The 11,558-nt window shown below is 44.5% G+C and overlaps 1 pseudogene; it reads left to right on the forward strand.

The window, feature by feature from the left end:
* Positions 1–1,086: 1,086 nt before the first annotated feature.
* LOC102282338 (5-formyltetrahydrofolate cyclo-ligase pseudogene) lies at positions 1,087–1,740 on the forward strand (annotated as a pseudogene).
* The last annotated feature ends 9,818 nt before the right edge of the window (positions 1,741–11,558 follow it).

An 11,558-nucleotide genomic window follows, 5' to 3' on the forward strand; every position in this document is an offset into this window, starting at 1 on the left:
ATATGCGGAGAGAAGCAATGTCTACAATTGTTTTCTGACTTTTTACAGGGAAAGGGCTCCCAGAGACAATTAAGAGTATTACTCAAGCATGTGCCTTTGCACCACCCATAACCCAGGAGGCAACCCCAAGACTCCCCTTCTTGTTAGCCCAGTACAGTGACATGGGAGACTTATCCCATGAGGATAAGGAAGATGACTGGCAAATAGATTTCACTCAGATGCCCTTCTTCCAGGGCTTCAAATATTCGATTGGCAAAAAAAATTGTTCAGATTTTTTCCTAAGTTGTTATAGAAAAACCTAAATGAACTTTTTGGCCAGCCCAATACTTACTAGGCTTTAAGTATTTTCACTGAACAGACAGAAGCCTCCCTCACTAGAACTGAGAAGGCAACTGAAATGGCTAAGGTGCTTCTAAAAGAAATTATTCCTAGATTCAGATTGCCTCATCACCTTCAGAATGATAATGGACCTTCATTTGTAGCAAAGATGACCCAGTTTTCTCGGGCTTTAGGAACTAAAAACCATCTCCAGTGGGAGAGAGGTTTAAGAGGGAGGGGACACATGTATACCTATGGCTGATTCATGTCGTTTGACAGAAAACAACAAAATTCTGTAAGGCAATTATCCTTCAATCTCCATTCATTCTGAAGACCTCAGGAAAAGTGCAATGGACTAATGATACTCTAAAGAAAACCTTGGGCAAATTCTGTCAGGAAACATCAGAGTTGTGGTATTACCTGCTGCCAATTGTCCTTTTAAGGGTCAGGGCAGCCTGTAAAACAACCACTAAGTTAATAAGCCCTTTTGAAATAACATATAGAAGACCATTCCTTACTCTGGACATGCTAACTGATCCAGAAACCCAGGCTCATCTTAAATACATTATAAACCTAGGCCAGGTCCAGAGGGCTACATAAGAATATGGCAACAGCTTGGGCTGGCGGACCTCGAGGAGCGCGGATGGGGGCCGCATCGCACCAGGAGATGGTGGCAGCGGTGGCCCTGAGCGGCGCCAAGCGGAGCCTTCGGGCCGAGCTGAAGCAGCGTCTGCGGGCGCTGGGGAGCGGCTGCGCCAGTCCCACCTCTTGGCCCAGAAGGTGTTTACTCATAGTGAATGTCAAAAGTCCAAAAGAGTGTCCATCTTTCTGAGCATGCCAGATGAAATTGAGACAGAGGAGATCATCAAGGACATTTTCCGACAAGGCAAAACCTGCTTTATCCCGCGGTACCAGTTGCAGAGCAATCACATGGATATGGTGAAGTTAGTATCACCAGAGGAAATCGCGTCACTGCCCAGAACTTCCTGGAACATTCAGCAGCCCAGTGAGGATGAGGTTCTGGAGGAGGCCTTGTCAACAGGGGGACTTGACCTCATCTTCGTGCCTGGTCTCGGGTTCAACAAACAGAGTAACCATTTGGGATGGGGCAAGGGCTACTATGACGCCTACCTGAAGCGCTGTCTGCAGTCCCAGGACGTGAAACCCTACACCCTGGCCTTGGTTTTCAAAGAGCAGATCTGCCTCCAGGTCCCGGTGGATGAGAACGATGTGAAGGTAGACGAAGTGCTTTACAAAGACTCGGGAGCACCTTTGGCTCTGACGACCGCAGCTGAATAATCAAGGTTTTGTGCCAGAAAAAGTCGAATATGTGTATTTTCTCTTTGTCAGAAATTAGTGGAAATTGCACACTAATGTGAATACGGGCTACATTGTTTTTAACCTAAGATACACCTAACATGAAACCAGTTTTAAAAATCAATAGCTGTGTGTGTGATAGAACATTGATTAAAACGGAGGCTATCACCATGTGATTTTCAATTTAACTTTCTGGCCTTAATGTCCCAGGTTGGTCTGTCTGCTTGGTGGTGGTGGTGGTGGTTTAGTTGCTCAGTCAAGCCTGACTCTTGGCGATCCCATGGACTATAGCCTGCCATGCTCCTCTGTCTATGGGATTCTCCAGGCAAGAATACTGGGGTGGATTGCCATTACCTCCTCTTGACCCAGGGACTGGACCCAGGTCTCTCACATCACAGGCAGATTTTTTACCACTTGAGCCGTTAGGGAATCCCTGGTTCTGCTTTGAAGTGTAAGTTGAACATTTATGAGGCGCTGTGCTCCAACTCAGAGTGTGAGGGGAAAGGAAATTTATGGGGAATGGACACTGTCATGAAGTCCTATCAGGGGTCTGGGTCAGTCTGGCAGGCACACAGAGACCCAGCAATTACTAAATGACTTGGAGTTTGCTTTGCATTCAAAGTTCCCCAAGAATATTCTCCCCTTTCATCATGGCTTCACTTACTCAACTGGAAATTATGTCTGACGCTTTCTAACATTTGATGGACAACAGACTGAAACCTTTTATGATTTAAATATTTAAATCTGGCTAATGTGTTCCCATCTATGCTGTTCTGGGTGTCAGTCACTGATGAGTTTAAGATCTGGTGTCTTAAAAGGATGCATTTTAATCAGTTCTAATGAGATGGATGAAACTAGAGCCTATTATACAGAGTGAAGTAAGTCAGAAAGAAAAACACCAATATAGTATAATAACACATATAGATGGAATTTAGAAAGATGGTAACGATGACCCTATATGCGAGACAGCAAAAGAGACACAGATATAAAGAACAGACTTTTGGACTCTGTGGGAGAAGGTAAGGGTGGAATGATTTGAGAGAATAGCATTGAAACATGTATATTACGATATGTGAAATAGATCACCAGTCCAAGTTTGATGCATGAAGCAGGGCACTCAAAGCCAGTGCACTGGGACAACCCTGAGGGATGGGATGGGGAGGAGGTGGGAGGGGGTTCAGGATGGGGGACACATGTACGCCCTTAGCTGATTCACATCAATGTATGGCAAAAACCACCACAATATTATAAAGTAATTAGCCTCCAATTAAAATAAATAAGTAAATAAAAAAAAAAGAATATGGCAACAGAGTACAGCCCTCTCCAGATGACACTCCCAGTCACTCTGGTGTAAAGTGAGTGACTCACTTACTTTTAAAGACCTGGAAAATGAGTCACCTGGCAACCAGCTACTCCCAAAATGGAAGAGTCCTTATCAAGTTGTGCTGAGCACCCTTACAGCAGTTGAACTCCAGGGAATCACCAGCTGGGTTCATCTGTCCAGGATTAAACCTGTCTCCACTGATATGTTACAGGAACCTGAAGACCCACCTTCTAACCATCCCTGTGAATTTGCCCCTCCCTCCGAGTCTCCCTGGGATCTAGAGGACACAGGACAGCCTGAAAATTCCAGGTGGATGAGTGAGCCTCGCCATGAATTGAAGCTCTTCCTCAGAAAGAACAAAAAGACTTGTCAGACCCTAGGCTAAGTACCCATAGCCACTTGTCTTCCTTTCTGCCTCCAGTATTCCAATCCACTTACAGAATAACTGATATGCTCTGGTAAATTCAGATAACTGTTGTCTTCTTTGCTCTCTCCTTTGCTCTCAGAATTTACTAAACTTCTCTGCCTATGCTGAGTGATTCAAATATGACCCTACTATGAAGTTACTAATTGCCTTAGCTTTTCTACACTTCTTTTCCTTATCCGCAGGATGGATAGACAACTCCCTGGTTCACATTGCCCAAACTCCTGTGTCCTCCACTCAGAATGCTGGATCCATCATAGACCACAGTGACCCACTTGTCCATTCTGTAAGGAATTTTAGCCAAGTTCCTGAGGGAAAATGGTCTTCTACCAGAGACTCAAGGTTCAGAATGGTAATGTACAGAATTAGATTTTTTTTAATTTTCCTATTGAAGAAAATTCAAACGTCTCTTGCCTAACCCTCCCCTTAGCAACAGAAGAATATTAAGTCAAACTGGGAGGATGAAGAACTGACATTAACGTACCCCAGCACTTTGTAATGGCACGTCCCCCCACCCTGCAAGCCAGAACTCCAATTACCTATTTGTGCTCAAACTCAAGCTCACTACCTGATGGAAGAAGGATCCACGTAGGAGAAGCAGATACCAGGATGGAAGCGAATGGAAGGACTTGAGCTTGTAGCTGGAGAATATTTCCATAACAACAAAACTGGTTGGCTAGGCTTTAAAACCTTGGGCAAGTTAGTCAACTGTGCCCCACCAGGTTACATTTTCGTCTGTCAGGTAGATAAAAAACCAGGAGCCACTAATTGCCTACCCAAAACTCCATGCCCACACAATGCATGCTGGGAACCCTGATTATGCCTTTCTCAATCCACTCCTTAAATGAATCCAAGCACTGAGCAAGTTCATTAAAACTGTACACTCAATTAACTCAAGATTTACCTGGTGGCATCCCAGGCAGAGATGCCTATTTCTCTGGGTATGCCTTGTTACCATGGTGGGGAGTAGCTGCCCACCAATATGCCTATGAAACTTGTCTGGGATGCCACCAGTACTGCTAACTCTCTTACTAATTTACCGAGGTCTCTAGATTCACTGGCCAAGTCGGGTGTGTGCAACCAACTGGCCCTGGATTATCTGTTGGTAAAACAAAAAGGGGTATGTACAGTCACCAATACTTTTTATTTAGCTGTGCTGGGTCTTAGTTGCAGCATTCAAGATCTTTGTTGACTGCTCTGGGTCTTAGTTGTGGCATGTGGTATCTTTAGTTGTGACATGTGGGATCTAGTTCCCTGACCAGGGATCAAACCCAGGCCCCATGCATTGCGAGCACAGAGTCTTAACCACTGGACCACCAGGGAAGTCCCACCTTATTGCATGTACATTACCACCTCTTGCCAGGTAGGCAGTGAGAAAACTTGACAATAGGCTACCTTGAATCAGCAGACAATTAGCCACCAATCCTGGATATTCAGTTTGGGCAGGGAAATTGAAAACCGGTTCTCTAACTTGTTCTCCTGGATCCCACAAGGTATTAAAAACTTTCTGACAGGAGGTTTCCATTTTCTTACAACCATCTTCACTTCAGCCATACTGATTTATGTTATATTTTACCTAATGCTTTGCATACTGTTGCAAATCTAAGACCTTTCAGTCCAAGGAGGAGGCCTGGGCCCAACAGGTTCAAACTCCATTTTAGGAAAAGAGAAATATACTAAATTTTAAGCCTGAGATTAACAAAAATGTGCCGACCTTGTATTATCGCACTTCATCTTCCCAATAAAGATTTCTTAGAGTCTACACATCTCAGGAGGAATTTAAGGCAGGAGATAGATGGGCATCACCCCCCGCCTCCAACCAGGGTAAGCAATTTGAGTTGGTTACCTGCACACAGAAATTCCAAAATATCAATATCAGGACAATCAAGAGAGGAAACTGGGCCCTGCCCAGATAAGAGACCACATTTTCCTCATTTATTGATGTCAAAGAGACCTTCCAGACTAGAAAGCTCCTCAGAAGTCCAAAGGGGAGTGATGCTAAGCCACCCATAGTCCTCTTTGGTGGAATGCATCTTGGCTAAGAGGGTGTGTTGCACACTTGGGAGGATCTTGAGATTTTAAATACAGACTCAGAATGAGGTAAATCAAAATTAAAACCCAGAAGAAATGCCTCATATAAGTGATTTAAAACTATCACCAGGGCATAAGTCTCACTGAATCTGCCCATGTGTCTATACATACATCCTTATACACTTTTCCTCCTAATAAACACTTCATTTGTATCACTACTTTTATCTTTGTGGGAATTTCTTCTCTGCAAAGTCAAAGGGCCAGGGCCTTGTCACTGGCCACTGGTCTAGTAGCTAGAATTCAGCACTCTTGCTGCCATGACCTGACTTCGATCTCTAGCCGAGAAATGAAACACTGCTTCAAGCTGCTGCAGGCCAAGGCCACTTAAGATCAGTGATGGGTTGCATGCTCAGTCCATCTTACTCAAAAACTCAAAACCAGGTTTAGGAAGTTATCCTAGGGAAATAATGAAAGATATATGCTAAGAATGTATACTCAAGGATTTTCATCACAGCAGTGCTTACAATAGCTATATACTCTGTTGATCTTTGCATGCAACAGAATCTCGTTGTTTTAACTTAAATCTGACTGATTTAATCAGAAAACACATTTTTTAAAGGGATATTTAGTGGCTTTAAAAAATGCCAAGGAGGACGAGAAACTAGCCTCAAGAGGCTGTGGAGTACAAAAAATGACCAAATTCAAGCCAGTGATGACTGGCCCCTAGCACTGTTGTACACTAGTCCTAATCACTGCCAATCATATTTTTTCCATTAATACTCCCAGAAACCTGATCTTTCTTCCTCTGCCACAAACACCAAGGACAATTTGATAGGGACAGAATGAAGGGAAAAAATAGGTGATTAAATAATCTCACTAGGGCATTGTAAGTAAAAAAAAATATGGGAGACCCTCTGTAAGTTAATGATTACTCAAGAAAGCAGGTTTGCTTAACCACAAAACCATGTAACAGAAGTGCAAGACATGCCCCCAAACAATAAAACAATGGTAGCATGAGACTCACATCCGGCCCAGTGAGCTTAGTAAGTTACTGATCCCTAGGACATACTCTCTGCACACATTAAAAACAGTTATTTGTCGACCTAGCTTGACCATGCAGGGACAAGAAAACTCCCCTGCTCAACCTAGGGGAGGAGCTGATGATGAAAACATGACATCTACTCCAGAAAGACAAAGAAGGTCTTCTCCCCTACCCACTTTGCCTTTGATTAAATAACTGTAGCCCACTAAGTTCTCAGGGCACAGTATTTCTCACCTACCTTCCTGTCGCCTCACAAGCAACCTATTCTAATGAATCACTTCTTACCTCCCACTTTGCTGTCATTGGATTCTTATTTGCACTGAGACATAAAGAACTACAGTCCTGGAACTCTTCAGAGGCCCCCTGAAATGATACCAGTTGGTTTCAAATTCTCTGCTATTGCTACTTGTTTGTATCCCTCTGACCCATTCACAGTGTCCCTTTGCTATAAAACTCCCACAAGGCCACTGAGGCTTTGCGTTTTTCAATTTCTTTTTACTAATACAAGATAGCTGGGCACTGAAGTATGTAACAAAGGTGAAAAAGGCAGTAGGAATTTAGAGGAGAGGGACACTCCAGAGAACATGAGTTGTAGGAGACAGGCTTTTTATAGAAGGTATGGGCAGAGCTGGGTCTTCAAGTAAAACCTCAGAAAGAGGTATCAGTCAACGACTGCTGCACAACTCAACTGAGCATCAACAAAGCATCCTTGAAGAATATTTCTCTCTCATAGACTTACAGGGCTTCCCAGGTGTCTCAGTGGTAAAGAATCCGCCTGCCAATGTCAGAGCTGCAGGAGACAAGGTTCAATCCCTGGGTCAGAAAGATGCCCTAGAGGAGAAGTGGCAACTCATTCCCATGTTCCTGCCAGCACAATCCCATGGATTATGGGAGGATTACAGAGGAGCCTGGAGGGCTACCACTGAGCAACTGAGTACACAAAGTCATGGACTTAAAGCCAAGTGGGGGAGTTCTGCTTCTGATTTTAATTTCACCCTCTCCACAATTTCCCTAAATTCCTGTGGTTTACATCCTCACCTTTCTGAAAGTTTTCAACCCGGCAGCATACATTGTTTGCAGCTACATCAACCTGGCTTCACTGGTTCACACAATACATCTACTCATGTCAAGTATTTGGGGATTTAGCTGCACTTCACCAAGGATTTGAAAGATGATGTGACAGGGTCAGGTCTTGGAACACACGACCTTCAGCCACCCTGCTAGCTATTCCCTCTTTCTCACTCTCTAACATTCATCTCCACTTCTTCCAAACCCAAATCAACTCACAAATCCTTTTTCTTTCACAGACTATTCTATTCTCACCCAGGCCCCTCAGGGTCTCACCTGTTTCCCAATGACTTTAAAAAGCAATTCTTTCAAACACATCCAGGGCTTTCTGCAGAACATTTGGCAAATCATGGGTTCTTTCCAAGCAACCATAATTATATGTTTTCATCTTATCCTTCCAATCAGTTATTCTTTTCCAGTTCTTCTTACTTGAGAATAACTAGACATGCAACAAGCAAATGATCTGTGGAAAATTTAACCTACTTAAAAGGGGAAGAAATGAGATGTAGCTACCTATGTATTATCCCTTGAAGAAGCTTATAAAAGTATAGCCCCAGTAGCCAGGATGCTCTGAGGAGAACCCCATTGGGGAGAACAATGGCTAAAAATAGTACTTGACCTTGGGTATCTGAAAGGAAAAAGATGAAAAATGTTGACCAAAGAGTTTAAAGTGTCTTTGAAGAAAAAAGAAAAGCACACCCACTTTTTAAACCTGCACGGAAGTCACCTTCTGCACTTTCTGGAAAGGAAAAGCTATTCAACCAGTGTACGCTGACAGATAGGCATGACCTTCAAAATAGGCGAGGGGCAGCCCTCCATATACCAAGTGGATGGTAAAGGTAACAGGGCAGCAAGAGAGAATCTCAGATAGCCCAAACACTGGAGAGATCACAAAGTCAATGAACAGATCAGGAGGCAGAGATATCATCATGGGATCAAACCTAAAAAGGTCAGCAGTCACCATCAGCAAAGAAATAGATGTCAGATGGGCTGCAGGTTCTGGAATGGATGACATGTGTGGGAACTAAATGTTCCCACGGAGAAGGCAATGGCAAGCCACTCCAGTACTCTTGCCTAGAAAACTCCATGGATGGAGGAGCCTGGAAGGCTGCAGTCCATGGGGTCGCTACAAGTCGGATGTGACTGAGCGACTTCACTTTCACTTTTCACTTTCACACAATGGAGAAGGCAATGGCAACCCACTCCAGTGTTCTTGCCTGGAGAATCCCAGGGACGGCAGAGCCTGGTGGGCTGCCATCTATGGGGTCGCACAGAGTCAGACACGACTGAAGCGACTTAGCAAGCAAATGTTCCCAGAAGGGAAAGATGGAGGAAGAATCCCATTACATCTTACTACAAGTGTGTTCACCCATACCAGCACTCTAGCTACCTTGTGATGAAGAGTCTTCTTTAGTGAGAGGAAATGGAAGACTCTGAGAGAGGTTTCTCCTTGGCTCTCACACTCCCCAACTGCTGTCTTCCTCTGATCATTACCTTGGGTTTCTCCCCTTGTTCTGAATGAGTTAAGGGCTCCCCAACTGCTAGGAACTGTGAAGAGCTCAGAAAAGAATGAGACCATAACTATCCAAGCAATCCAGAACCTAGTCAAGGAAATGGGCTAATAAAACATGTTGGGAGGAACGAGATGGTGGAGGATTAGGTGGATGTGGAGTACATGTCTCTCCACAGATACATCAGGAATACACCTTCAGACACAGAAGTGCACACAGGGCTCCAGCTGAGGGCAGACAGGAGTACCTGACTAGTGGAAAAGAATACACAGAACCGTGGAAAATTGAGTAGGATGAAGGAACTAGGGGTAAAACACGAGTGTTAGTAGGACTGGACCTGCCCTCGGTGGTGGGTGGGGCGGGGGAGGATGGAAGCAGGGGTCTGATCCCAACACCAGGGCCATTATCTGAGTCAGAGGAGAAACATTTAAGGCTGAGAGTGAAACAGCTCATCTGTGGCAGCCAAATAGAATGAGAATCAGACAGTCCTTGCCACAGCCATACATACCCTGGACAGGGTCGCAGGTCCCCTGGAAGGCGCAGTGACTGGGAGCTGGACTTCAGGGATTGTGGAGCAATCCCAGGGCGAGGGCTGCTGTTGACTGCGGAGACATGGACCAAGGGGATGTGAGCAAGGAGATTGTGGTGGGAAATGCCTGTGGAGGAAAGCCAGGCAGCCGAGGAAGCAAGGCGATACTGCTGAGTCACGTGTAGGGGGTAAAGCCATCACTATAGACTATTTCTCCCCACACACCAGCATCTCGGCAGCTGGACAATAGAGAGGCTGGCCCATCAAACGCCTGACTCACTGAACTACAGAGTGGGACTCCACCCAGGGTGCCACTTTAAATGCCTGATGCACCAATCTACAGAGTAGAACCTCAGCCAAGGGGACCCCTCTAAGTGCCTGACACACCAAACAACAGAGAAGGACCCCAGGCGAAGGAACCTTCTAAGTGCCTGAATGGGCAGAGCTACGGAGAAAAAGTGGCCAAAGAGACCCTCTGATCGCCAGCTACAAGAGGCTCAGAAAAAGACTCTGAGAGGGCCATAACTCCTGCAGTGAAGCAGTCCATGTCTCTACACACTTGGTGCTGCCAAGGGTCCCACAAGCCAAGCAGCTGTGCTACCTTCACGTTCAACTGTCACTGGATCAGAGCTGCCACAACCTTCCCACCAGCTATACAAGCAGCAGATTAAATCCACACAATCAACAATGTACACTCTCTGTCTATGGAATATATAAAATGACATTGAGAGCTCTCACAAAAATCTTGCATCTATGCATGCAGGGTTGCTTCAGTCGTGTCCAACTCTTTGTGACCCTGTAGACTGTGGCCTGCCAGGCTTCTCTGTCGGGGGGGGTTCTCCAGGCAAGAATACTGGAGCGTACTGGCCAATACTGGTTGCCATACTCTTCTAGAGCACTATATTTCCTGCTGCCCTAGCCACCAACTCCCCTGAGTACCTGTTGCTGCCAGAGCCCCTGCGACCCAAGCAGCTGCCCCACCTCCACACCTGGGCCTCACAGGGGCAAACCCAAGCCCTCCAGGGAAGCCTCAGGAGCAAACCCCAGTGGATGACCCACATGCAGGGGTGGAAATAAAACTGCAATTGAAACCCAGGGGCAGTGTGACTGAGGAAGAAGACCCAAAACCTTCCCACCAGCTGTACAAGCTGCAGATTAAATCCACATGATCAACTATGCAGACTCTGTGTCTATGGGATATATTAAAGGTCATTGAGAGCTCCCACAAAAGAAAGTGCACTAGTTCTGACAGCTGTGGACATTGGAAGCAAGAACACACAGGAGAAGGACCAGATTAGAATCTGAGCTGCCCCCACAGCAGGTCCAAAGATCAGCAGTGTTGGAGGGCATCCTATGGAGGTGAAGTAGACTGCAACTCCTAGAGACGGAAAGGACTCTGACAGCAGTGACTCAAGAAAAGCATTTATTATTCTTATGGTTTGATTTGTTCTGTAGATTCTTTTGGATTTTTTTTTCTTTTTTCTTTCCCCCTCTGTTGTAGTTGTCAATTTTATTGGCACTATGAAATCTAATTAAGCTTTTGAGCTTTTTTTTTCCTCCTCAGTCACATTTTTTATTGTTGTTATAAACCTCTGCCTCGGGCTTTTGCAATTCTGTGGAGTTTTCCTTTTTTTAAAAAAATTCTCTTTAATTTTAATTTTCAATTTTTAAACCTATGATTTTTTTAATACATTTATTCCTTGGTTTGCTTTTCCTACTGCTCTTTTCCCCTTGCAGTTAATCTTCAATGTACATAAGTCTTCTTTATATACCTCTATTTAACTTTGCGTATCTATTCGTTCTTTCTTTTCATTCCTCTCAACATATGTGTTAGTTTTGTTTTCATTACTCTATTCCCCAATTGGCACCTTACTTTAGTTTTGTTTTCCAGTTTGTGCTTTAGATAGTTTTGTTCTTAACTGGTAGATATAATTTTGGTTTCCTTTGTTTGCTGGGTCAATCTATTGTACTTTATTTTTATTGGACTGTTTTGA

The sequence above is a fragment of the Bos mutus genome, chromosome 22 (assembly GCF_027580195.1).
Source record: "Bos mutus isolate GX-2022 chromosome 22, NWIPB_WYAK_1.1, whole genome shotgun sequence".
NCBI lineage: Eukaryota > Metazoa > Chordata > Mammalia > Artiodactyla > Bovidae > Bos > Bos mutus.